At 46.6% G+C, this 27,558-nt stretch overlaps 1 protein-coding gene and 1 long non-coding RNA gene across 4 annotated transcripts in view; one reads left to right on the forward strand and one right to left on the reverse strand.

Annotated features, from left to right (window-relative positions):
• Window positions 1–27,558, reverse strand: part of LOC144799953 (uncharacterized) — a 924,253-nt gene that overhangs the window by 574,719 nt on the left and 321,976 nt on the right. The gene's annotated exons all lie outside the window — the stretch shown is intronic.
• The window catches only part of FCSK (fucose kinase), a 1,128,763-nt gene that overhangs the window by 502,678 nt on the left and 598,527 nt on the right, over window positions 1–27,558 (forward strand). The gene's annotated exons all lie outside the window — the stretch shown is intronic.

Here is a 27,558-nt window from a genome sequence, read left to right on the forward strand (position 1 = left end):
CCAAGTTTTTCCCAAGGCCTCTGAGGAAAAGTGACAGGACACAAAGGAGATTTATAGGTGTGAAGGGACTTCGCATTACCACACTCTCTACAACTGCTCAACATGGTCGCCACCGAAATTTCCATCCCAGGCCACCAGTAGTATAACCGTAATTTCTTCTTGGTTCCAGTCATTCTCACATTCCCCTTGTGTGCCAAAAAGATCAGCTTGCTACTCAACCCAGCAGCAGGAATTAACGATCCTCTCATGAGAAAACCCCTTCCACACTCAACTCATCCTTGGCTTTGAAATATGACTTGAACTCCTCCCCAACTTAACCTTCTCTAGGCCACCCACGACTGATAAACTTCTTGAGCATAATCTGACACTGATCAATCAATCAATCAATCATATCATTTGTAAAGCGCACTACCCACCTGTGAGGGTCTCAAGGTGCTGGGGTGGGGAATGCTGCTACTGCTCGAAAAGCCAGGTCTTATGGAGTTTTCTGAAGGTCAGCAGATCTTGGGTCTGCCGCAGGTGGATGGGGAGGGTGTTCCAGGTCTTGGCGGCGAGGTGGGAGAAGGATCTGCCACCGGAGGTCGCTCTTCGGAAGCGGGGGACTGTTGCAAGGGCGAGGTCGGCGGAGCAGAGCTGGCGGGTGGGGGTGTAGAATCTGAGTCGTCTGTTGAGGTACATTGGTCTGGTGTTGTGGAGTGCCTTGTGTGCGTGGGTGAGGAGCTTGAAGGTTATCCTCTTGTTGACCGGGAGCCAGTGCAGGTCTCTCAGGTGGGGTGTGATGTGGCTGCGGTGAGGGATGTCGAGGATCAGGCGTGCAGAGGCGTTCTGGATGCGTTGGAGCCGTCTCAGGAGTTTGGCCGAGGCTCCTGCGTAGAGGGCGTTTCCGTAGTCCAACCTGCTGCTGACGAGGGCCAGGGTGACCGTTCTTCTCGTTTCAGTGGGGATCCACTTGTAGATCCTGTGGAGCTTGCGGAGGGTGTTGAAGCAGGAGGAGGAGACGGCGTTGACCTGTTTAGTCATGGAGAAGGTGGAGTTGAGGATGACCCCTAGGTTGCGTGCGTGGTCGGTGGGTGTTGGAGCGGTTCCCAGTGCGGTCGGCCACCAGGAGTCATCCTAGGCCGAAGGGGTGGATCCGAGGATGAGGACCTCCGTCTTGTCTGGGTTCAGCTTCAGTCGGCTGTTCCTCATCCATTCAGTGATGGCCTTCATTCCTTTGTGAAGGTTGTTTTTGGCGATGTGGGGGTCCTTGGTGAGGGAGAGGATCAGCTGGGTGTCATCGGCGTAGGAGATGATGTTGAGGTCTTGCCGACGGGTGACGTGGGCGAGCGGTACCATGTAGATGTTAAACAGAGTTGGGCTGAGGGATCAGCCCTGGGGTACGCCGCAGATGATCTCGGTGGCTTTGGAGCGGAAGGGGGGAAGGCGGACGCTCTGTGTTCTGCCGGAGAGGAAGGAGGTGGACCAGTCCAGGGCCTTCTCTTGGATCCCGACGTTGTGGAGGCGTGTTCGTGGTGTGTGGTGGCAGACCGTGTCGAAGGTGGCTGACCGGTCCAGGAGGATGAGGGCCGCCGTTTCTCCGTTGTCCAGCAGGGACTTGATGTCATCGGTGGCGGCGATCAGAAACAGACATATGTTCCCAATCTTGACAAGAAATAACATCTCTGGACAGCACAAAAAACCGTCAACCAAACCAACAACAACTTCCTTATCTTCATGAAACATCTCATCAGTACTTGAATTGGAGTGGCACCGGATGAATATTAGAAAAGTTCACAAATCTTGAAGTGCCTAGGGAACTTCCAAGAATTCACGCTGACCAAATGTAGTAAGAGCAGGCTCAGATCAGAGAATTAGTATCCGCAGGGAGATAGCTGAATTTTTTAGGGAGGGTCCTGAAGAGTCTTTTAGATAAGAAATAGGTGACCATAGAGCTTGAATGCGTAGAAGTAGGTTCTCAGGGGGGCGCTAGGTGGCGCGTGACCAACATGGCCGCACACCAGTGAGGCTCTCGCCGGACCGGCCACATACACTTCTACCCCATCCTGCATCGAATATACAGCCGCATATGCATCCCACCAGAGAGTGGAGTGCTTGCTGATTGCTGCGACACCAAGATCATGCAGCAGCGCTGAGCCATTTAGCAACACCAGGTCGGAACACCTCAGAGCGGCAGACAGCAGAGGTTAACTGGAGCACTGAGTCGGCTGAGGGAATTAGGAACGGCCGGGGCGGACTAGGCCCATCGAACACAAGGGAAGCTGTGGGCCGGAGATCCGAGGCGCTGCTGGCGTGGTAGCAGAACACCAGAATCGACGGGAGTAATGCTGACAAGACCCTGAGGCCAACGGAACACCGACGCGGCATACCGCCCGCAGTAAGAGTGGAAACGGAGTCAGAGAGCGAGGATTGAGACACAGGATCGGGTACACTAGTGGCCTCAGCGGGAAGGGAAAGCGCCAGCGGGAGAAATAAGCGGCAGAGGACACGCAGACATGGGCGCACTCAATACCAGCTTACAGAGGAACAGCATGTAGCACACTAACCTGGGAGGGAGCCATTAACAGCCCCGAGTTGACATTGAAGCAGAGTGGCGAGGCCGCCATCTTGGGCATACGCGCAGTGAATCCTCAAATGGAGTTGGGCCCCAGCAGGCATGAAGCCTCGCAGCAAGGAGCAGAGCTCAGCTTTGGCATCCCCGAAAGCATGCCCGAGTGAAAAGTGGAAAAGGCTGACATAATTAGCAGCCGGGTGCAAACAGTGAGACCCTCGCTATCAGGCAGCCATTTTATGACAGTGGATTAATTAACCAGAGCCGCAAACAAACACCACGTGAACAGTGACCTGAGCATAGTCCACACCAAGGGAAGGAGATCAAGGCGAGGTGTACAGAGAAGGAAACAGCCGTGGGTGAAGGGGACATTCATCCTCACGGAGAGCATAAACAGTACACCGACTCGTCACCATGGGCAGAACGGATGCTAAACAGGCCAAGCTGTCGTTTGACCCACACAAGGCGTCCCGTTCAAATTCAACCGACCCGGCAGAATCAAACTCGGCAGAGCAGCAGGAAGATGACTGGAAGGCTTTGCTGGTAGGTATGAAGCAGAGCCTTGCATCCATCGACGCAAAGATGGATACCATGAACACTAGACTGAATGCAGTGGTAACCAAGCTTGACCAGCATGACCAGCAAATCAAGGAGGCGACACACAGGGTGTCAGAGCTAAAAGACGGGGCAGCGGCTAATAAAACGCATGTACAACAAATGGATAAACTACTCAAAATAATTGCGGTCAAGAATGAAGAGTTGGTGCTACGGACGGTCTGAAATATTTAGGGGTGTTCCTTTCCGAATCCACCCAAGTCACGTGGGAGCGCAATATTGTGCCCGTGTGGGATAAAGTTCAAGAAGATGTCAAGGCTTGGTCCCGGATGCCCCTCACCATCTTTGGTAGGTCAGCGATATTTAAGATGGTAGCTCTCCCACGTCTTTTGTACCAATTACAGAATTACCCTCATCCTATTCCTCCCCGGTGGTTTCGGCAGGCTAATTCCGCCCTGAGACACTTTCTGTGGGCTGGTGGCGCGGCTCGTGTAGCACTAAAGACTTGTTTCCTTTCCACATATTGTGGTGGATTGGCCACCCCCGATCTGTTATCTTATTATCAGGCCTCGCAACTGCTCGTCCTCAATGAGTGGTGGTATGGCGACAGGGGGGATCCGACGTATGCCCTGGAGCACTACTTGATGGGGGATCATACGTTACACACGATTCTCTACTCGGCCCGACTGCGGCGGGGGCTGCCGTCCGTTACAAAGGTGGTCTTTGCGGTGTGGCGCCAGGCCTTACGACGAATGGGTTGGTGGGGTAAACTGACAGCTGAGACACCGCTATGGCACAATGGACGCCTTCCCGAACTGATGACACTCTCCGGGTTTGATGGCTGGGACGCCATAGGTATATCAATGTTGGGACATGTTATGTCAGGTACTACCCTTAAGTCCTTTCAGGAGCTCAGCACTGAGTTCAGTATGCCCCAAACTCAGTTCTTTCGTTACTTACAATTCCGGCATGCACTTACACCAAGCATAGCGGATCTAGACTCACTCCCGGAGTTTAGCCCCATTGAGGCGAAGGTGTTCATGGGAGACCTTGGTACTAAAAAGATCTCTCGCATCTACCAGTCGATGGTGACCCACTGCTCTTCCACCCTGCTCCCTCTGAAAGCGGCCTGGGAGGTTGACGTTGGTCCCCTGGATGAGGATGACTGGAGGGAGGCCTTGGAGTCCCCACGCGGAACTGCGGTAGCGATGCGGCTTCGCCTGATCCAATTCAAATATCTCCATCGATCTTATTATACCCGGGAGCGGCTCTGGAGAGCGGGACTGATTAGCTCCTCGGACTGTCTGCGGTGCGGAGCGGCTGTGGGTACGCTGATACATACTGTGTGGTCATGCCCTCGACTGATTGGATTCTGGAGGGGTGTATGGGATTGCATGTCTGAGGTTTTGGGTTGGGATCTCCCACGCACTCACCGTCTGGGTTTACTCCACGTACTCGAAGGGGTTGGTGGGAACGTATATAAGCGCCACTTATTGCTGCTGGGACTGGTGGTGGCCAAGAGAGACCTGGCCAGAGCGTGGAAGGGAGTCCGCGCCCCCCCCTGAGTGCATGGAAGGCTGCCTTGGACTATTATATGGGACTGGAGCGGCCTGTTTTTGAAGCGAGGGGCTGCCCCCGTAAGCATTTTAAGATCTGGAAGAGATGGGCGGAGTATAGGGGGTTGCCGCTTGATGCCCCTGCAGCAAATGAGGAGGAGTTGTAGACAAAGGTTCCGAGGGGGCCTCGTTACTGTGTCACACCTCACGAATATTGAAAACTGTATTTCCTTTGACACGTGCATGGGTTAGGGAGGGATAAGGGGTGGGTAGTGGGGTAGTTGGGCGTTTGGGGATGTTGGGTGGGGTAGGGATGTAGGGAAGGGTGGTCTATTTTGTTTTATTCTCATTTTCCTTGACATCACAATGGCAAACGTACAATGTGTTATAATGTTTGGTGGCACTCTCCTGATTGTGGGGAACCACAGCTATTGCTCGGCCTCCCTTCCATTGCATAATAAAAATTTTGTTGTGAAAAAAAAAAAAAGAATGAAGAGTTGGAAGCTCGCTCCGGAAGAAATAATGTTAGCATTTTGGGACTGGCCGAAACGACTAACACAGGGCGAATGGAGGACCTTATGGAAAATCTACTACATGAACTCTTCAACAAAGATTCCTTTTCAGCACACATGACGGTGGAGAGGGCCCACAGGTCATTGGCACCTCGCCCGCCACCAGGAGCACAGCCGCGCCCAGTAATAGTAAGATTCCTGAATAACTGAGACAGGGACACAGTGCTACGACTTGCCCGAGAGAAAAAACAAGTGAGGTATGAGAATACCTCCTTGGCCTTTTACCCTGATTTCACACACATGGTACAAGAGGCCCGTCGCAAATTCTCAGACGTAAATAAGTGGCTTCAAGCACAGGACATATCATATGCCATGTTATACCCTGCGAAATTACGGATCAACCATCTTGGGAAGCAGCACTTCTTCACTACTCCCCAGCAGGCAGAGGATTACCTCCGGCACACACGACGAGCAGCATCTCAAGAGGAGGCTCCACCTATGTCATATGGAAGGGGGACTTCAATACCAGTTGTGGACCCGAAGTGTGATCGCTCCCAAGCCTCCGCCGTGCACTATACCAGTGTGCAGCGAACATTACGGGACATGATAGAATCTAATTACCTACTGGACGCATGGCGGTACAAGCACCTCACATGGAAGGAAGGAACACACTACTCAGCAGTACACATGTCTTGGGCCGGGTTAGACTACCTGATAGTGACAGTAGGCATGGCGCACTGGCTGGAGAAGGTAACCCACCTTGCCTGCCACTCCCCTGTTAAGGCGACTTTACGGACCCCGATAGAACAGGCCCCTTATGCTAATTGGAGGCTTAACCCCTTTCACTTACAGGATGCAGTAATCAAAGCGGAAATAGAGCAGGACATTCACGACTTTTTCGCAGGAATATAGATTCAGTATCAAGCATAACAACAGTATGGGAAGCAGTTAAGGTTACGGCCAGAGGGTGGTGCATATCAAAAGGGGGAGGCATCCTTAAGGACCTCCGCAGAGAGCTGCGCCAGCTAGAGGGGGGAGATAAAAGAGCTTGAATTAGAAGTGGTGGAGGGATGTGATGTGGGGGATAAGAGGGCCAAACGGCAAGATAAAATGAGTATGGTGAAACAGCAGACAGGGAATGTAGATTCTGAGGGAAACCTTACATGGCACGGATTTATGGGGAGGGAGTCCGCCCAGGGAAAGCTTTAGCTAATGCAGTGCGTCCTCCCAAGTTTGCCAACTACATAGCTGAAGTACAAGATGGGCAAGGATAGATACACAGGAACCTTGCAGGGCAGCTGCATACCTTTGTAGCATATTACACTAAACTATATACCTCGCAGAGAGGCCCCCTCTGGATTTGCAGTCCTATTTTAAGGACACAGCGCTAGCGTGGCTGGGGGCACTCAGCGCTAATTCCTAAACTTAGAGCTGGAAGTGGACGAGATCAGGGAGGCAATCATGCATATGCAGTCGGGGAAGGCGCCGGGGTCCGATGGATTACCGGTGGAATTTTATAAAACATATGTGACGACCCTCACGCAGATTCTGAAAGCAGTTTTTTATGCTTTTTTAGCAATGTTTTAAAAGTTGAATTTACTATGTATGTATGCTTTTTAAGATATTTTTTATGTCGAAATAAAGCCTATTTGACTTGACTTGACTTGAAAGCAGTGTTTTATGAAGTGTTAGAGGAGGGGGAACTGCCCATGACAATGCAAGAAGCCCAAATAATTTCCCTATTGAAACCCGGAAAGCCCCAGACCTGCTGTGAATCATACCGCCCCCTATCGCTACTAAACTGAGACACTAAAATCCTATTGAAAGTACTGGCAACTCGCCTTAATCTCCTGTTAGAAAGAATGGTACTGCCTGATCAGACGGGATTCGTCCCGAACCGAGCCACGTCCTACAACCATAGAACACTCCTCGTGGTCCTACAAGACATTGACCCGAATAGCGCTGCGGTGGCTGTCTTTTTGGACGCCACCAAAGCGTTCAACTCAGTAGAATGGGACTATTTACCGGGGACGCTGCAGTACCAGACACCTTTTTAAACTGGATAAAACTGCTATACAGGCGGCCACGGTGTTAATAAATGGGACTAGATCTGACACGTTTGCCATATCTAGGGGCACTAGACAGTGGTGCCCGCTCTACCCAGTACTATTTGCTCTAGCAATTAAGCCCCTGGCAGCAAAACGTAGACAGCACCATAACCACGGAGCGCCGGTATACCCGGCTAGGCAGCTGCTCATCTCCTTATACACGGACGATATGACACTATATGTGCATAAACCGCAGGACAACCTTAACCCGGTGCTATGTGAAATTACTAAATTTGGAGCTATATCTGGGGTGCAGGTGAACTGGTCCGAATCCGCAGTCTTCCCCCTGACGGCCACCACAACTCAGCATCAGTTAGACTATCCACTGGTATGGGAGACAGAAGACTTTAAATACTTAGGAATATATGTCACCAGAGATAGAGACACTAATGCGCACAAATTATGGACGGGCCATAGACAAGGTGACGGATAACATATCCAAGTGGATAAGGTTACCCCTCTCAATGGCAGGGTGAATATCCCTAATCAAAATGACGATACTGACGAAATTTCTTTGTTTGTTCATAAATATACCTTACTACCCAGGCAGATTCTTTTTTAACACACTGAAGACACAACTCATACGACTCATATGGGGGGGAAAACAAGCACGCTTGAGTCTAGCCACATTGTTACCATATCATCAGGGTGGGTATTATGTACCTAATTTTGAGCAGTACTACTATTGCGCACAAGCACACTTCGCAGTTTATTGGTTCCACAACCCCACTTTCATGCCCCACATGGCAGTTGAGGATGGGTATATGGCCCGACACCTCCAGAGGGATACCTATTTACGCAGACCAAAGAAAGGGAACGAGGCCCGTTTACAGTGGACTGCACAGTGGCGGTTGGCGCGTCTGAGACAGGTGCCACTGATGTACTCCCCTAGAATGCCACTAGGGAGCTCCCCGCTACTGCCAGTGACGTCTGAGGGGTTCTATCGTAAAATGCTAGATTGCTAGATAAACTGCAATATAGAACCTGGGGATACCTATATGTAGGAGGACAATTCCGTACTACAGATCAATTTTTGGGGGACCTGGAGCCCACATTTATGGAGATATTTCTGTATACCCGACTAATACAGAGCGTGAGCGCCAAAACCCTGAAATTCCCGGTAGAACCTGACATATTTGCACCTGCTCTTGCAGACTGAAGCCCAAAGAGACGTTATTTCTCTGATTTATAAACAAGTGAGAGGCGCCCCCCCACCCAAGCAGGCGAGGGCCAGGAGAGAATGGGATAGCCCCCCAACAGAAGAACAATGGGAGGCATGCTGTATTCAAACAGAAACTATCACTAGCAACAGTAGGTTGCGATTACTACATTATAAGTTCCTACACAGGCTTTATCATACCCCAGCCAAGCTGCATAGGTTCCAGCTTAGGGACGATGATAGATGTACACGCTGTGGCAGAGAAGGAGCGGACTTCATGCACCTGGCATGGCAATGTCCACAAGTAGCATATATATAAGGAAGTGTTTGAAGGACTAACACAGATGGTAGGAGTACAGATACCGCTGTCCCCGCTTACGACCCTGCTGGGACTGACTGGGGCCATAGAGACAGTACACAAGAAATTCATAGCAATGGGGTGATAATTGCAAGGCGACAGGTGGCTCGCAAATGGGGGAGAGGCAGATCACCTAAGTTTAAAGATTGGATCCATGACCCAACTACATGGCAGGACCAGTTACACACTTATGCAGAACAGTTACCGCTGAAATCCCGGCCCAAAGATATCTGGGGGCCACTGATGGCCTATCTTTTAGCGTAAACCACCGAAAGTGATGAGGACCCTGGGGGTGGGGGGGGACGAGGGAGTTACAATGGGGAATGTATGAGAATGTTTGCATGTGGCGAGGGAAACTGGGCCACCGAACGTGACCCGAATAAAAGCGCATGGTATTGATCTGGTGAAGGAGAAAGAAGCAGAAAGCGGACTCAGATTCTCTGATAGACTGGCCAGAACACTGCTATGCCTGCAGAACTATATAACAAGTTCCAAGATATTGACTGTGGTTAATTTCTGTTATATAAAGCAATGCCATGGTACAATAGGGGGGCGAGGCACAAGTTGGGGTTGACTAAGGGGGAGGGAGGAGCAGGGTAGGGCATGTTAAAGAGTAGGAAGACACTGTTTTCAATGAGAAAGTGCTGATTGTGTGAAATATGACAATTATCCGAGGATACTGTGCTATGTAATACCTCCTTTTCTTCAATAAAGGTTTTTGAAACTTAAAAAAAAAAGAAAAAAGAAGTAGGTTCTCAGGTGCTGACTTCATCCAATCCTCGTCGCCAATTCATTTTGTATCTCAATAAACGAAGTACGCGCAGATGGGAGGGTGGAAAGAATAGGTTTATTCTCAAAGATTGAAGTCCGCACCAAGGACCCCCACAAAGCAACTCACGTCATCAGCCACCAGGAGACAACTGCCTCAACCTGGAGCTTCCAGGAGACCAACATTCCAATATGCTTGGCAACCAAGAATGATGGATGATGCAACACGCACCATCACACAGTGAATAGTAAAAGCATAATAAACATAAGGATAACAAGGGCTTCAAGCGTTCTTTCAAAGCTCCTTTTCTTGACCTCTAAGAGATGGGCCCAGGAGCCTTTTTGGTCAAATGGCATGCCTAGGTAACAAAAATTTGAAACCTGGGATAATTTTTAATAATTAATGAAACAGGGTCTCATTTTACAATTAACTTTCCCCGCCACCATGACCTGTGACTTGGCGGTGTTGCTCTATAGACCCAACTCACTCATAAATTCATTAAATCTGTTGACAAGGGTTTGCAGATCCACACCTGTTCTTGAGATTAATACGCAATCATCTGCATTTAATAATGCGAGGAGGTTTCTCTACCCCACCCTTGGCACATCATTAGCCCCTTGAAACAAGAAACTCTCCAAATCTTTTACGTACAAACAGGAAAGGCGCTGACATACACCCTTGTCGAACGCCACTGTTCATTTTAATCAGGGGTGATAATTCTCCATCCGCCCCATATCTCACTCTGCCCGACAGGTCCCGATGCATTTGCGCTAGAAAGTGAACCAGGGGAGCATCTATGCCCATACCTAACATCTTTTGGCATAGTTTCCCTCTCATCACACAATCAAAGGCCGATGTCAGGTCCATGAAGCACAGATATAGATTTGTGTTTTTGTGCCCTAGTATATTTACTGATTACCAGATGAAGATTGAGGCACTGCTTCACCGTACCTAGGCCCCTTCTAAAACCATATTGGATAGCTGAAAATTTCCCCTTTTCTGCAATCAATCAATCATGGAATTGTAAGCACGCTACTCACCCGTGAGGGTCTCAAGGCTATCCATATTTCGAGGCGGTCAAGTAAAACCCTGCCCATCAGCTTACATGTAGTGTCAATCAGTGATATTGGACGATAACATTTAGGGTGCAACCTATCTCCTTTTTTAAAAATGGGGACAATTATTGTTGTTGACCAGCATTCAGGGAGACCTATAACTGCAACGCAACTTAAAATATTGGTTAAAATGGGGAGCCATAGGTCAGATTTTGTCAGGAAGAGATCAGCTAATCTACATATTACCGAGGGTTACAGAAGGAGGAATACTATCATAGACTTTACCCAAACATTGCCATCAATTTGATTAGATGTTGACATTTTTCAGCATATTTATTTGTGTGGCCGTTTTTTTATTCATATTGAAATGTTTTCCTTAGAGTCTCTGGCTAAATTGATCATTACCGAATATACATTATCTCCATTTAAACGATAGGCTGTGATTCATGCATTTCCAATCTGATTCTCGTGCTCAAGTTGGTTTGAACCTTATCTAAGGGCCAAAGAGAATCTTCTTGGCCAAATTTAAAGTAGTGCCATATTTAGAGGTGGATCTGTATCAAAACCTTTCAAAATACGTTGGTGCATGTTTACTGTCCCCCTAAGGTATCTTGGAAGTTTTTTGTTTCCCCCTCCAACCCAGTGCAAACATTTTTGAACTTTCTGAAATTCAGAATAATTTTGTTTCAATTTCTACACGTTCCTACTGTCGGATAACTGTATCTTCTGTCAATAATGTTTAATGTCTGATTTCATGCTTCCTTGCTACAGAAAGTACCCAATCGTTAATTATGAATCCATTAGTGTATAATTTGAGATCTGGTTCATTGAACACAATGTAAATACATATGTACTAATTTTAGAACGGTGATAATTACTATTCCGCTTTTTTCATTTGCTTTACCAGTTGCATTAGAACTTCTCCCTTCGCATCGGTGAACAGTACATATTACTGAGCCACTGCCTGTAAATATGCACACAGATGGTAAAACTTGTGTTCTTTAAAAAACTGTATGTATATTTAAACTGTATTAAAGGAGCAACTGCTCTAATGGGAACTTCTTACTCTAAGCACCAAACATAAAATGGTGTAAAACCTCCCATACTTGCGGATTTTGTGAAAAAAATACATCGAGGTGCATTTCCGTAGGGACGTTTCAGCAACATAGTAAATACACATAGCTGGTTCAATAAGGTAGTGATCACAACATCAGCGAGTTACCAGAGCTGGGACTGGTTTGGCCAGCACAGATTTTCTAAAACTATGGCACATGCTCTCCCCACTTCTAGGGTGGACCCCCCTTCCAAGCCATGGCACCTAGGGTGAGGATAGGTGCCCCGGTTTTCCAGATGGACAGAGTGGATGCTGGTAGGTCATAGCTGATGCAAGTATTGTGTGTTTAAAGCCCCCATATTACCAAATATTCACAATATCAGCCTGTCCAGTAACCATTCCTTGTTGCTCTGCAGGTGTGGGCAGTCCAGTCTCTTATCACACTTGGAAGATAATTTGCAGTTACAGTCCGGGTAGACATAATTTTTAGTTGTGGGAATGAATTAGGGAATATTTCTGTGTGTTGCTTAAAATCCTGTGTGTTGTGGCAGTGGGGTTACCAGAATGTGCACCTTGCAGTACCTAGATTCTAGGAAATTAAAAACATGCCCACAGAGTAGCACAACACTGCTGACCCTTAGGATGACTATAAACATTGGTGCTAGACGTCGTTAAGCCGATGTTGGTTATATTTAATTTTAGAGTGCAAAGACATCAAACATGGTGGACAAGAAGACCCAGTGGGGGCTAGGGATCACCCCACTTGGTCCCACTTAGTAGAAAGTGCAAAAATGTAGTTGGCAGAAGGCAAACTAAAACCGTCAGGTAACCATTGTTGAGCTCGGTTTTGGTTAACAAGTCGTCGCTGGTAGGTAGGACGTTGAAGAGGAAGGCGTTCTTGCAGACAGGCCAAGCCCTGAGATGGAGCTGACAAGCTGTACAGAAGATCACGATGAGGGCTGTTTTGACTGGGGAAGTGAAAACACGTAAGGACAACTAGCAGCTTTTTAAAATGGCCGCCTTCGAGTGCGTGCCCAGCCAGTAGGGCCTTTGAAGTCTTACATGTACCTAGCAGTGTCCAGATCTCATCTTTGTACTACAACACTGTGCTGGAAACCAGAGGGGAAATACCCCCTACAATCTATTGCCCTTCAGAGAATATATAGTACAAAAAAGTACGAGGCTAAAACATACATGTTGTGTTATTAATAAAACCACTTCAGATTTTTTTAACTGTGGTACAAAACTTGTACATTGTATATCAAAAACGTACATTGTATTAAAATGGTAAAACATTTTAGGGAATATTGATCAGAGTATGCTGGACTCTGACTGTTTTTTCTAGTCTGTAGTGTAACGGTGCTGTTGCCCTCACCTCCAATGCTCCAAGGATGGTAAAAACATAATATTCATTTTATATTAATATTTCTTTGCTAAAGTAAATCCAAAAAGAATAATGGAATTAAAGTTCGTCCATGAATTATTCATTTTAAGCCTTATGTTATTCGTTCAATAATTGCTTTGTACTAGGAGATTAGGAGCCCACTTGCACATTTTCTATTTTACAAGTTCTGTCCAGAGTAAGATTTGTTGTCGCATTAAATATTGCGCATCTACAAAAATAAATTATTATTCCCAGGTTTAATGTGAACTCTCGTGCGTGCGTCCCTCTTCCTAATTGGAGCTAGAGCTGTTGAAACATTTTTATGACCTTTTCTAATTCTAAGGTCGTTTATTTCCCCTGGGCGCTACCTCCCCTGCTCAGCTTCTGTGCCTCAATATTATTAACAATAACTGTCATTGCTCCCATATTTACAACCTGCGGGTTCCTAATGATTCCCTGGGACGTGCACACAGTAAATAAGTTTCTTGTACAAGAGTAATAGCCAGCTGCTAATTCCCAATATATGGTGCAATACTATTTCATTTCAGTGTACTCTGAAGGCTGTTTATGTACTATAACATTGTACGCAATTATCCATTGTCTTTTGAATAAACAACATCACTTCTTGATCTTCCTTGACCAATCGAAAGGGATCTTCACCCCTGAACAATTCCTTTCATTCAGTCCTCTGTGCTTTTTTAGGATCGAGCCTGCCAGAGTATGCAGTAGCACACGCATCTTGCTTGCGAGGCACTGTGTAGTATACATAAAATAGCTTGGAGCCCACCCGTTGCTTACTATTTGGTGGCTTGCATGGCACTCTTCTCTATAGTTTAGTAATTCGTCACTTCAGGCCTAACATAATTTCCGTTCCTCTCTGTGGAGCAGGGATCAAGCACTGATTGATTTAACGTAATCAGTGCCCGTCCGCTGCTCCTGGCGTGATTGAGATAGCATGGGACTGGCAAAAACATGCACAGCAGGACAAACAAAATTGCAAAGATTTTTTTTCTATAGTTAAGTTTCTTTTATTTTTTCTAGTCTTGTTTTCTCACTTTGCACTCGTTTTCTTTTTTTTGCTCATTGGCACTGTTCTTAAAAGATGAGGATTATTTTATTTCAAAGCGACATTGTTTTTATTCTTACTGTAATTTCTGAAATTATGCTTTAACACATAATCGTGCACTACACCCCAATCAAATCAACTCCAATCCGCCCTACTCTGAGCCAACCTTCCTCTCCCTACACCAATCAGCCTCACTCTTTCTAATCCATCCCAGACCAATCCAATGAAATCCACCCAACTCCAATCCGACCCACTCACCCCAATACAATCAACTCTAATCCACCACACTCCAATTTCCTAACACATTCCACTCCAGTCTGCCTCACTCTTCGATCCACTCCAATCCAAAACAATCAGCCCCACTACAATCTTCCACTCTCCAATCTGATCCACTCCAATCTCCAATAATCTGCTCCTCTCCAATCTGATCCACTCCAATCTAAAACAATTTGCCCCAGTCCAATCCAAAACAATGTGCCCCACTCCAATCCAAAACAATCTGCCTCACGCCTATCCAAAACAATTTACCCCACTATCACAAGGCGAGCATAAGCGAGGAAACAACGGGGCTGACAGGAGACTGGTGGGAGGCCTGTGATGTTATTGCACCTCTGCTTTCTCTTCGACAGGACAAGTGGTTGCAGGCATCCCAATCAGACTTAACGGAATCCGGCGCTGGTCTCTTTAACTGGAGCTCACTGGATGGAGACTCCGCCCCCAGTAAAGACATCGTAGCCTGGGATCCAATAAGAGAGAACGACAGCCAGAACACCGTGTGTGCGGACACCGGAGGTTGGAAGGAGCAAGAGGATAGCGGAAGAACTAAGACCGAGTTGGAGAGCGGAGACGCCAGGTAAGAACATCTATCCCGGAAGGCGAGGAGGATGGACGAGAGTGGATGGAAAGGCAGGAGGCCACCGGGAACACGCTTCGCTGAGCCACGCTCCAGGAGGAGCGTGGCTGACACGAGAGCGGTTAGCAGTGCTGGGTCGCGGGAGAGGCCATACCTGTATAAACATCTACCGCTTACCGCCTTTTTGTACATAGTGCTAAAAACCCCAACCCATCACCCTCACTACTCACCGGTTGCTGTGTGTCACTTGGTGAACTGAGTTGCTCCCCCACTCCCTTCCCTTCTTTACGCCATACCACAAATATACTGACCCCTGCCTTTGATACTTTTCTTTCGGGGTTCCTGAGTCCCTCCACATACGCCCAGCCTGGAGAATAAGGGTGGACGACCAACCGGTGGATGAAGAAGACACCGCTAGAAACCGGAAGGACCGGAGAAAAGTCCCGTTATTTCCCTTACTTTTGTTTCAGACTGGCTGACAGCAAAAAGCGAAACTATTTCAAAATAAAGCCTGCTTTACCTCGACGTAGTCTATTGCGAATTTCTTCTGATCCCGGTACACCCACTCTAATCTGCTCTACTCCTATCTGCCCCGTTCTAAGCTGCCCTACTCCAATCCACAAAAGTCTGCCCCACTCCAATCCAAAACAATCTGCCCACTCCACTCCTAAACAATCGTCCCCACTCCAATTCATCCCACTCCAATCTTCCCTATGCTAATTCAAAACAATCTGCTCCATTTCAATCTGCCCCACTCCAATCCAAAACAACCTGGCCCACTCCAATCAGCCTTACTCCCATCCAAAACAATCTGCCCCACTCGTATCCTAAACAATTTGCCCCACTCTAATCAGCCCCCCTCCAATCCAAAACAATATGCACACTCTAATCCGCCCCATCCCAATCTGCCCCACTCCAACTTGCCCCACTCTATTCCAAAACAATCTCCCTCAATCCAATACATCCCACTCCAATCCAAAAATCTGCCCCACTCCAATTCAAAGCGGTACAAAAGGGGGTGTTGATGGATGGAGCATCTGAACCAATCAAACACTCACCACCAGTCAACACATCTGGGTTTAATCCATCACCGTTCTTTAGCCCACTCTGCCACCCCAGTTCAGACATGGCCATATGCAAATCAGTCTGACCCTGTGCCTCATGGGAACAGTCCAGCCCGAACTGCCAAGTCATGCCTTCCCTGGACCGGAAACAAGCTTCCTAGGACCGATTTCTGGCATTTCAGCCGTCTTCAGCCAGGCTTGCTTGAATCCAGTGGCAAAGTGAGCAAGGGACTCACGTCTGAGCATACCCTGCCAACTTATGGCGAACAAAGCGGTACAAAAGGGGGTGGTGATGGACGGAGCATCTGAACCAATCAAACACTCACACCCAGTCAACAGATTTGGGTTTAATCCATCACCGTTCTTTAGCCCACTCTGCCACCCCAGTTCAGACATGGCCATATGCAAATCAGTCTGACCCAGTGCCTCATGGGAACAGTCCAGCCCGAACTGCCAAGCCATGCCTTCCCTGGACCGGAAACAAGCTTCCTAGGACCAGTTTCTGGCATTTCAGCCGTCTTCAGCCAGGCTTGCTTGAATCCAGTGGCAAAGTGAGCAAGGGACTCACGTCTGAGCATACCCTGCCAATTTATGGCGAACAAAGCGGTACACTCCAATTTAAAACAGTCTGCCCCACTCTAGTCCACCCCACTTCAATCCAAAAAAATCTGCTCACTCCAATCTACCCCACTTCACTCCTCTGCCCCACTGCAGTTCATCCCACTCCAGTCTTCCCCACGCCAATCCAAAACAATCTGCCCCACTCCAATCCAAAACAATTTACCCCACTCCAATCCAAAACAGTCTGCCCCACTCCAGTCCGCCCCACTTCAGTCTGCTCCACTCCAATCCGCCCCACTCCAATCCGCCCCACTCCAATTCCATCCACCTCACCTCAATCCACCCACTCCATCCCAATTCACCACACTCCAATCCACCACAATCCACGCCAATCCAGCCTAATCCAATCTACCCCACTCCAATCCACCTCACCCCAATCCACCCCACTCCGTCCGCAATCCACCCCACCCAACCCCACTTCAAATCAGTCTGCCCCACCCCAATCTGCCCAACACAAAACAATATGCCCCACTCTAATCTGCCCCACTCCAATCCAAACAATCTGCCCTACTCCAGTCCAAAACAGTCAGCCCCATTACAATCTTCCCCACTCCAATCGAAAACAATCTGCTCCACTCCAATCTGCCCCTTTCCAAGCTGCCCTACTCCAATCTGCCCCACTCCAATCCAAAACAATCTGCCCCACTGCAATTCATCCAATCTGCACCACTCCAATCCAAACAATCTGCCCTACTCCAATCCAAAACAACCAGCTCCACTCCAATCTGCCCCACTGCAATCCAAAACAATCTGCCCCACTCCAATCCTAACAAGCACTGGCATAGCCAATAGGTCTCGCCTTTGGGACCTTATAAGTGTTTAGCTATGCAACAGTTAATGTTGTTGCACCAAGGATATTGTGCTGCATAACTAAATACTTATAAGGTCCTAAAGGGGAGACCTATTGGCTATGCCAATCGCGCACTGAAAGTTGACAGACGAGATTGACTAATGTTAACTGAAACGAAAACCAGTTACTAACAGGTGTGGTAAATAAATAATTAATTACCTGATCTATTTTTGACTATAATCAATAAACGGGTAGCTCAATAAATAAGAGTCAAGATACGAGGTAGCTAGAGTATACAGGCTTTAATCAGGCATAAAAGGACTGGAACAGGACAGCCTGCATGGGAATAGGATGGCAGGGCCCGGCAGCTGCCGGGGCAGGATCTGGGAATGGCTAGCAAACTTTAATAACAGTGCACAATATTTATAGTTAAACAAAATACATTACAGTCAATACAGTAGGCGTAGCAGTAGGCGGAGTTTGTAGCAGTCGCGAAAGATAAGGGCAGAATGAGGTAACAAGAAGGCGTGTACAGGGCGTATACATAAACATGTGATGCAAACGTAACAGAATATGTCATAAATGGGGCGGAAACATGGAGGGGGCTACCTGAGCAGCTGGGACCTCTAACCTAGTGGTGCGCGCAAACTGACAATGACGTGTTACTAGGGAGAACTGGGGGGCTATGACTTCTGCGCTAGAAGAGGAGACGAAAGTCTGGAGTGTCAGAGCGACATGTACCTAAAGCCTATCTAGTATCTGGTGTTTAGAGAACATGTTGATAGAATCCAAAAGTTATCAGGGTAAAGGCTAACAGACACTAAGACTGGTGCATGCATTATTCTACATGTAGTGCGTGTGCGAGGAATATTCTATGAATATTAATACAGTATTTCTCTTACATGGAGACATAAAGGCTAGACCATGACGGAAACTATTGATGCGATTCAGTAGCTTAGGAATGCAGAGAAGGAGGGCTGGACTGATAACTAGAATCATAACATACTCTTGGCAGACTGAGAGGCAGAGCCAGGCCGAGCCGGGCACTGCGAGGCATGAAAGTAAGCTAAGGGTCAGGGATACAGGTGGGGGCTGTATCGCTCCTCGGAGAGGGTTCAGGAAACAGGAGCTGAATCTGAGTCCGGGCCCTTTTGAGGCCTAGAAACGGGGACTTTTCAATGAATTAACGTGCACACTGTGAAACGTGGCAACGTAGGTTTACATAGGCCTAATATTCGTTGCTTTCACGAAGACTGGAAACTGGCATACTAGAGATGGACACAACTGTAATTGCGTCTTTAATCGATCATAGGGAATACATATGCATATTAATCTTGCACATATAACATAAGGTGGGGAACACGTAGGCACATATAACATGGCAAAATTTACTTTTCCACATTCCCTCCTTGTGCCCTACGTTTCCATCAGGAAACATCAATATTCATGATACCATCTATCATTTCATATAGCATCATTTGCTCGTCTCGAATTGTCTTGGAACGGGACTTAGGACTAGGAATACAAGAGGTAGCACAAATGCCGCAAATCGCAGGGCCACATTGTATACAGAGGCAGCAACTGAATATGATCATTACTGCAATACCTAGGAATGACAATACTTTCCATCCCCAGGCAGATATGATACTCCATAGCCAACCGGACCATGTCCAGGTGCCTGGATTCTGGTGTAACTGATGGGCAATTTTATGAAGTCTGGTTATAGCTGAATAAACAGACGGCGCGTTATTAGGAATGAAAATACAGCAACTAGATCCGATGACTCTACATGCTCCTCCTCTATCGGCCAGTATGACGTCAAGAACGAGACGATTTTGGAGCACGACAAATCTCATAGCAGATTGCTCTTCAGTTAAATTACCTAGAGCAGAAGTAGTCTCATTCACTACTGCTTCAAGGGTTCTGGTTAATCTACGTATTAACTTACTATTCTGGACAGGTCCTATAAAGAAGAAGAAACCTTTATTGAAGTCTTGATATTGTTCTAGAGTAGTTTCAGTTTGATCGACAATTGGGGACTCAATCTCCCTTCTATGTCTGACGTGTACTAGATGTGTGTTTCTGTGATAATCAGATGGGGCTAGAAAAACTGGTGGCAGTAGGAAGGCAATATAACATGTTCCATCCCAATCGAGGGGCAGACGAACATATGCGGTCTGACCACAAACAAAATAAGAATGACGTGAGGCTTTGAAAATAGATTTCCCACTGTCACTATACTCGACAGTAGTAGTACAATCACTATGTCCTACATGTGCGGAACCATTCTTTCGGACACATAATTCGCCTTTGACTGGTAGTACTGAAATAGCAGGTAAGTCTGGAGTAGTATCAGACTGAACATTCAGGACCATAAAATTCGAAGAATAATTACCTAAATCATAAACTTCATTTTCTAGATCTAACCCTGTTCTATGGGGGAGACCTTGCTTGTCTGGGAAACATGTTCTATTCAGAAGGGACATATCATTTGAAGATGACGTTAACGTGGACCATGCTCCACACGAACCATTATGTGAAAACGGATAAGGAAAGAGTGGCAGAACTCCCTTCGGTGTCTGGAAAGGGGGAAGTCGACCACACACCCAACAATTAGTGGCATTGCTGGTCTGGTGTGAATAATGCAACATTCTAATAAATGTGTTATTGCGCATAGCAAGACGATAAGATAACTCGTGAGGAGGCAGATCACTAAATGTGTGCTCTACTGTAGCATTAGAAAACTTATTTACATGAGAAATTGGGAAACATAAATGCAATGCATAACTTGTGCAGGTAACCATCAAACTTAGAAACAATAGAAAACTTAGAAAAACGATACATCTGATAGAGTTTCGACTAACTCTCTCACTATGGGGGTCTATCTCATACATGTCAGAAACCTGTCTAACCGTTTCACCCGAGAGGGACTTAGACAATTAAACTGGCTGACTTATTTTACTAGACCGGAGCTTTAACTTATACTCCTGTTGCGGAGTTTTCTCTAACAGGGGAGGCTTGAATTCAGAGTCAATTTTTAGGCAGTCCTTAGAAATGGAACAGTCTTTAGAAATGTTCTTGGCAAAAGTTTTATCACGGAGTCCATGAAATTTCTTGACATGCGACAGATGGACCCATCCCTTGCGGCCTTCCAACTTCACGGCCGTACGGGTGGTCAGAAGGACTAGTCTCGGCTCCTTCCACCGAGGCTCCAGCGGACTTGAACGATCAAAATTCCGGACCAACACGAGGTCGCCTGGAATGACCTCATGTGGTTTCACTTCAGTATTGTCTGGAAATGCGGCGGCAACCTGTGAACGACAAGAGTGTAGGGCAGACATCAAGGAAGCTAGGTAATCTGTCAGCATATTACTGGAAACATCTGTAATACTGCGAGGTCTAGGTGTACCCCACATATTTGGGGGGCGGCCGAATACGACCTCATAAGGGGACAGACCTGATCTGGAGTGTGCTACCATGCGCATAAAGAATAAAGCAACTGGCAGGGCAACTAACCAGTCTACACCTTTCTCTTTACATGTCTTGGCAATACGGATTTTCAGGGTCTGATTATGTCTCTCTACGAGACCGGCTGCTTCAGGATGGCGCACACAATGGAACTTCCACTGGTACCCTAACAAAAGGGAAACATGTTTCATCAACTCAGATGAGAATGGCTGGCCGTTATCAGAATACACGACCCTAGGGAGTCCATAACGGGGGAAAAATTCACGAACCAACTGCTTGGCAGTGGTCGCTGCTGTATAATCTGGAACTGGATATGCTTCTGTCCACCTGGACAAAGCGCATACAACTACAAGAACATACTTGAAACCTCGACATCGCTCCATCTGAATATAATCCATCTGGAGGACTTCAAAAGGGTGGTCAGGAGGTTGGAATCCACCTTGTTCCACCGGGACACTTTTACCTGGATTGAACTGGCAACATATCATACAGGTACGGACTTTCTGCTTGGCTGCAGCTCGTAAGTGCTTGTTGAACCAAAGGTTCTGTATACTGTCTAACATGGCTTTTTCTCCTAGATGTGCTGGACTATGTGCGGTATTAATAATGACTTGAACCATAGAGTCGGGGAGAAACCATGTGGCTTTTCCCTTCGTCACCCATCCCTGATCTGTCTGGACCCCTCCTTGTTCGGACCATTTCTTGATTTCTTCGGGAGTAGCATGTAACTGTATGTCTATGACATCTTGTGTAGGGTCCTTAACTGTCATACAAGTAGTCTGTTCTGGAGTGGATGTCTGTGTCTTGTTAACTGGACTGTCTGGTGTCTGAGCTGTAAGCTTGGCTGTTCGATCTGCTAGATCATTACCTTGGGAAATGATATCAGTAACTTTCGTATGTGCCTTGCACTTCATGATAGCGATAGCTGCCGGTAAATGTATTGCATCTAACAGAGCTTGAATGAGGAGACCATGCTGAATCTTGGTTCCATGAGAAGTCATGAAACCTCTCTCCTGCCAGAGCACTCCGAAGTCGTGTACAACTCCGAATGCGTAACGTGAATCTGTGTATATGTTTACTTTCAGGTTCTTGGCACGTATGCAGGCTTGGGTCAGAGCAACTAGCTCTGCTGCTTGAGCAGACAGGGTGTCAATACGGTGTGTCTCAATAACTTCTGTATCAGCAGTCACTGCATACGCGGCTACTAGTTCTCCTGTACTGGTTCTCATACATGAACCATCCACATAAAGTGTCAGGTCGGGATCAGGTAATGCAATGTCTGTCAGGTCTTGTCTTGGCTTAGTCATAGTATTAATGACTTCCACGCAGTCATGTGTGGCAGGATTTGAAGTAACTGACGGTAACAGTGTAGCAGGATTTAGAACGTTGCAGCGTCTGATTTCTATGTGTGGCTGGAACAGTGTCAGTTCATAACCTGTTAAACGTGCAATTGTCAAGTGCTGAGTCTGTGTTCGGTTTAAAAGAACTTCCACGGAATGTGGAACTTGTACTGTCAGGGAGTGTCCTAATACTATGGAATCACTTTGTCTGATTGCTAGAGCTGTGGCTGCAACTGACTTGAGGCACGCAGGCAGAGCCTGGGCTACTGGATCTAATGTGCTCGAAAAATAAGCACAAGGCTTGTACTGTCCTGCTTGATCTTGTGTGAGAACAGATAATGCAGTACCATCACGTTCTGTGACAAAAAGTGTAAAAGGCTTACTGTAGTTCGGTGTAGCTAGAACAGGTGCTTGGCATAAAGCTTTCTTTAATTCATTAAAACTAAGTGTATGTTCAGATGTCCAAGGGAGGACAGTCGATACGGCTGCCTCCTGTGTCGTTAACTGTGTCAGTGGCTTGGCTAGAAATGCATACTGAGGAATCCATTGTCTGCAATAAGAAGTAAGGCCGATAAAAGCACGTACCTCCTTCTGTGTCTTGGGCTGTGGAAGACTCGCTATTAACTGGATACGGTCTGGTGTCAACTGCCTACCCCACTTGGACAGTAAGTGGCCTAAGTAGATCACTTGCTGGACACAGAACTGAAGCTTCGAAGGGGACACCTTGTGCCCCATCTCGGCTAGGAAATACAGGACTGTAAGTGACGCTCGCTCGCAATCACGTTCAGAACGGGCTGTGATCAGTAGATCATCGACATACTGGAGCAGGGCAGTGTCTGTTGGCATGTGAATGTTGTCTAGTTGTCTTTTAAGTGCTTGACTGTAAATACTAGGACTTTCTGTGAAACCTTGAGGAGCTCGTGTGAATTTATAGCTCCTTCCATTTAAACAAAAAACGAAAAGGTACTGGCTGTCTGGATGAATGGGGACACTGAAAAATGCATTCTTGAGGTCTATCACAGTGAAAAATGTAGCTTCGGGATCAATGGCTGTCAATAGGGATGAAATATCTGGGACTACTGGATACTGGGGTATGATACATTTATTAAGTTCTCGAAGGTCAATCACTAATCGATATACTGGAGGTGCATTTGGATCAGTACGTTTCATGACTGGAATGATAGGAGAATTACATACATTGGAGTCAGTTTCTACAACCACTCCTTGAGCAATGAGTTCGTCAATAATTTTGGATAAGGCTGCTACAGCCTCAGGTGGCAATCTGTACTGTCTGATTCGTGGCAAGACTATACCTTGCTTGAGAGTCACACGATGGGGTGTGATTTGCATAAACCCTACATCAGTTGGACCTTGCGCCCATAAATGCTGCGGAACATTGGACAATCTTGGATCAAAATCACGTAATACATAGTGACCTTTAAAGTCTCTTAAAAACAAACGTATTCCTTCTGGGGAACAGCAAATAACTGCACCTAATTCTTTCAGTGTTTTAATGCCTAACAAATTTTCTGGACATGACTTCGTAAGTAACAAATCAGTAGTTCGGGACAATGGACCAACTTCTAGAGTAACTGGCTTTGATATCTCGTTTACAATAGGCTTTCCTGAAAATCCAAGGGAAACATTTCTAGAGCCTGAGAGCGGAGCCCCTGGAACCTCGTCATGACTGATAGTAGTCCTACTTGCCCCTGTATCAATCAAAAACTTTCTGTCTTTCCCTAATACTTGACTATGTACATAGGGACCCTCTTGATCTACAGGTATCTCGATGAGAGGCAAGCCTACCTCCCTCTCTAGGCTGTTTCATGAATACGGTTGATACTCTGGATACTCTGTCTGGGCATACTGGTACATCTGCTGTGTAACATGCTGTGTTGCAGCAATAGGCTGCGGTGCTGGAACTGTCTGTTGTGCATTCTGTGGCTGAGAAGTCTGTGAAACTTGTTCTTGTCTAGGCGGACGTGGTCTTTCTTTAGTTTTACCAGTGGCTATATTGTGTTTCAGAACTGCACACTCGTTTATAAAATGACCTGGCTGTTTACAATAATTGCATGTCCCTTTAACGGGAGCTGCAGGATGACTGGCTTGATTCGGACCCCTCTTCTGACTGTCTTGTGGAACAGATTGGGCAACTAATACTTTCATTTTCGTGTCTTTCATACGTCTCTTTTCGTGTTCTTGCTCTTCTCTGATTCTGTTCTGGTGATACTGGAGCATCTGGAGCATTTGTGACGGGGTATTAGCTTGCCAGGTACTTTCGACTTTCAAAACTCGATTTTTAACTTGTGGACTTGAATTCTCGACTAGTTTAGTAACAAAAAGATGAGGGTATGACTCGCTACCTGTCTTCAGACCACTGTTAATTATAAAACATTTTTCGAATCTAGAATAAAAATCACTAGTGTCTTCATCCTGTTTCTGTTTGCATGCTGAGATTGCATCCCAATCTTCCTTTTTCGTGGCTAATAACCTTGGCAAAACCTGAATCAATAACTCAGGTAATTCTTTACATTTATCCCCAAGACCGGTACCTGGTACACGTGCATTATCTTCAGCTTCTAGAGCTGTCCAATCTATCTTTTTCTCTCCCACCTCCCATTCTTTTTCCTTGAGTTTTTCATATATGCCCGCAGGCAACAGGACCTTTAACATTTTAATAATATCTGGATACGTGTACTCTCCCATACGGAGCATGTCTTTTAATTCTCGATGGAACCCTGCTGGATCTTTGTCGTGACAGGGAATTAACTTCTTCATCTCTAAGAGTTCCATCTTGGTGATAGGGGTGTAAACAAATACTCGTTCTAGATCGCCACCCGCTGTCCTAACTGGATGTACTTCTCGTAACGGATGCTGTCTATCTATATAGAATGGTTTACTTTCTGGAGGTGAGACGTGAACAAAATGCGGGTTCAAAAACGTTCTATATTTGTGGCGCTGTTCTAGAATGACACTAATTAAATCGGTACCTAAACCTTTCCATTTATACTGGAGTAACTCGTTCAGGACATCATGTAACGGACCTGGATCAGAATGCTGACCCTCATACAGTGTAATGAGGTGCTGGATCATATACATACCCACCAGTCGCTGCTCGGCTGGGGGCAGTTTCAGAAACATTTGTGCCACTATTTCGTCTGGAAAAGTGGTAGAATCAGTAATCCATCGGACTGCTGATCGGGCTAGTTCTTGTTCATGCATGGTACTAAGTTCACTATAACCGATTCGTGATTTCAGAATATGATCGGTAGCTTGAAATACTTGTTCTAGAGAACCTTGTTCTGGTGCTGGAAGATGAAAAACTTTCTTGTGTTCTAGGCGTGAATGTCGGTCTGGAAATCCAGATTTACCTACATACGCTATTCTGGTAGGATTCTCGTCGTCTACCTCTTCAGTAGAAGAGTCGTTTTCCTTCTCGCTTACTTGTGCTGCTTTACGATTGTCGTGTAACCTTATTATTTCCTTACGAATTTTCTTGTACATACTCTCTATACTACTGAGTGTCTTGTGTCTTCCCTCGGCTATATTATCACTCCACCTTGTCAGAACTTTCATTTCGGTCGGATCTTTAGTCGGACAATCTTGTTCCCTTATTAAACAATTAATTAAATTAATAGCATGAGCTGGGTCTCAGCTTTCCTTAGAGACATGATTTCACCAATACTTTCTGGATCGTCTCCTGTACGGATGAAACGATACATTCTGTCTAGATCTTCTTTCATATTCGGTAGGGTGTCCAAATACTCGGTCACCCGTCTTACACGCAATGAATATATAACCATATTATCATCGCCTGGGACTGGATCATAACGGCATTCGGTAAGAGCTCGTCTGATATCTGCAATGGACTGATATTTGGGCGTACGCTGTAACGCACGTTCATGTAACTCGACTAATGTTACACGTTTGTGTGGCGGCGGGGTACCAGGAGGACCCCCCCCCGCGGCCCCTAAACTGGAATCGTCGACTGATACTCTTCGTGCTGGCAGAGTGACTGATGTAGCGGGAACTTGTATTATGGGCTGGACCGGGGGTACCGTAACAGGTGCTGTAACAGGTGCCCCGGTGTCTGGAGGAACAGGAATTACATTATTTACAGGAGCTGGCGGAGCAGGATTTGCATATTCTGGGACTGTGTCGTCCAAATAGGACGAGAGAAAAATATCAGCTGCGGTCGGTTTGTGACGTAGCTTAATCGGAACTAATTGCGGCGGAAAATTACATGGTGCTTCCGGGGTTGCTTTCGGCAAGCCCTCGGCAAGAAGAGGATACATACCCTTAATGAGGGCATTTCTCTGTCTGTCTGACTGTTCGGCTTTAACTCGTTCACCTATTTCGATTAATTCCCTTTCTTGGGCTCTTTCTGAGGATTCTCTACTTAACTCTGACTTTCTGATTTCTTTCTCTGTTCTTTTGTGAGATTCTTTGCGCCATAACTCGATGGCGTCTTTCTGTGACTGTCTGGCTTTCTTTTTCCATAATACTTCTTCTACTCGCATGATGCACTCGGCATCCCATGTACCTGATACAGGCCATCTATATTTTTCCTCTAATTGTTTGGTGTACTCCACCCATAAATCTAGATATAATATGGCACTTATGCCATGCTTTTGATACATAAAATGACCTGGACTGTCCCTAGGCGGGACAGGAACTGCTTCTTCGAGCAGACCTTTTCTAGTTTTTAACTGACGTAACTTAGAGAACAGAGGCATGACTAGACTGGAGTCTGGACACAATACAATACACAATGAACACAATAATTACTGTAAGAAACAAATCATTCATACCACGACATTGAAAACACATGGAATAACATTTTAAAATAACAGTTCGGACAGAATACTACCTGGAATACTGAGAACAGAACACATGAATTTCTCGAGAACAGAACTTACTAGAATTACTAGATGCACTGCTAAAACAGTACGAAACTTACCGGTCTCATAAAGAGACACGTCAGGACCCGCATCCACCTAAGTGGACACTTCGTGTTGGATCTGTGTACCCAAACCCACGGACCAGAGACAAATTAATTGACCCTGTCTAGATACTACCCCAGCAACGGTACTCACCGGGCAGCAAGAACGGAAGGCCTCGGACTGGACTGGACTGCTACGACGACGGACGGACGAACTTCGGACTTCAGTTACAGGTGGTCCTCCGGATACCTCGGACCTTGGACTCTCGGCTTGGGCTCTGGTCGGGACTCGCCGCGTTCCTCCACCGCCTCGTCTGGACGCTGGACCGCAACCTCCGTCTCCTCCGTGGGCCTGA

Source organism: Lissotriton helveticus, chromosome 12, assembly GCF_964261635.1.
Source record: "Lissotriton helveticus chromosome 12, aLisHel1.1, whole genome shotgun sequence".
Lineage (NCBI taxonomy): Eukaryota > Metazoa > Chordata > Amphibia > Caudata > Salamandridae > Lissotriton > Lissotriton helveticus.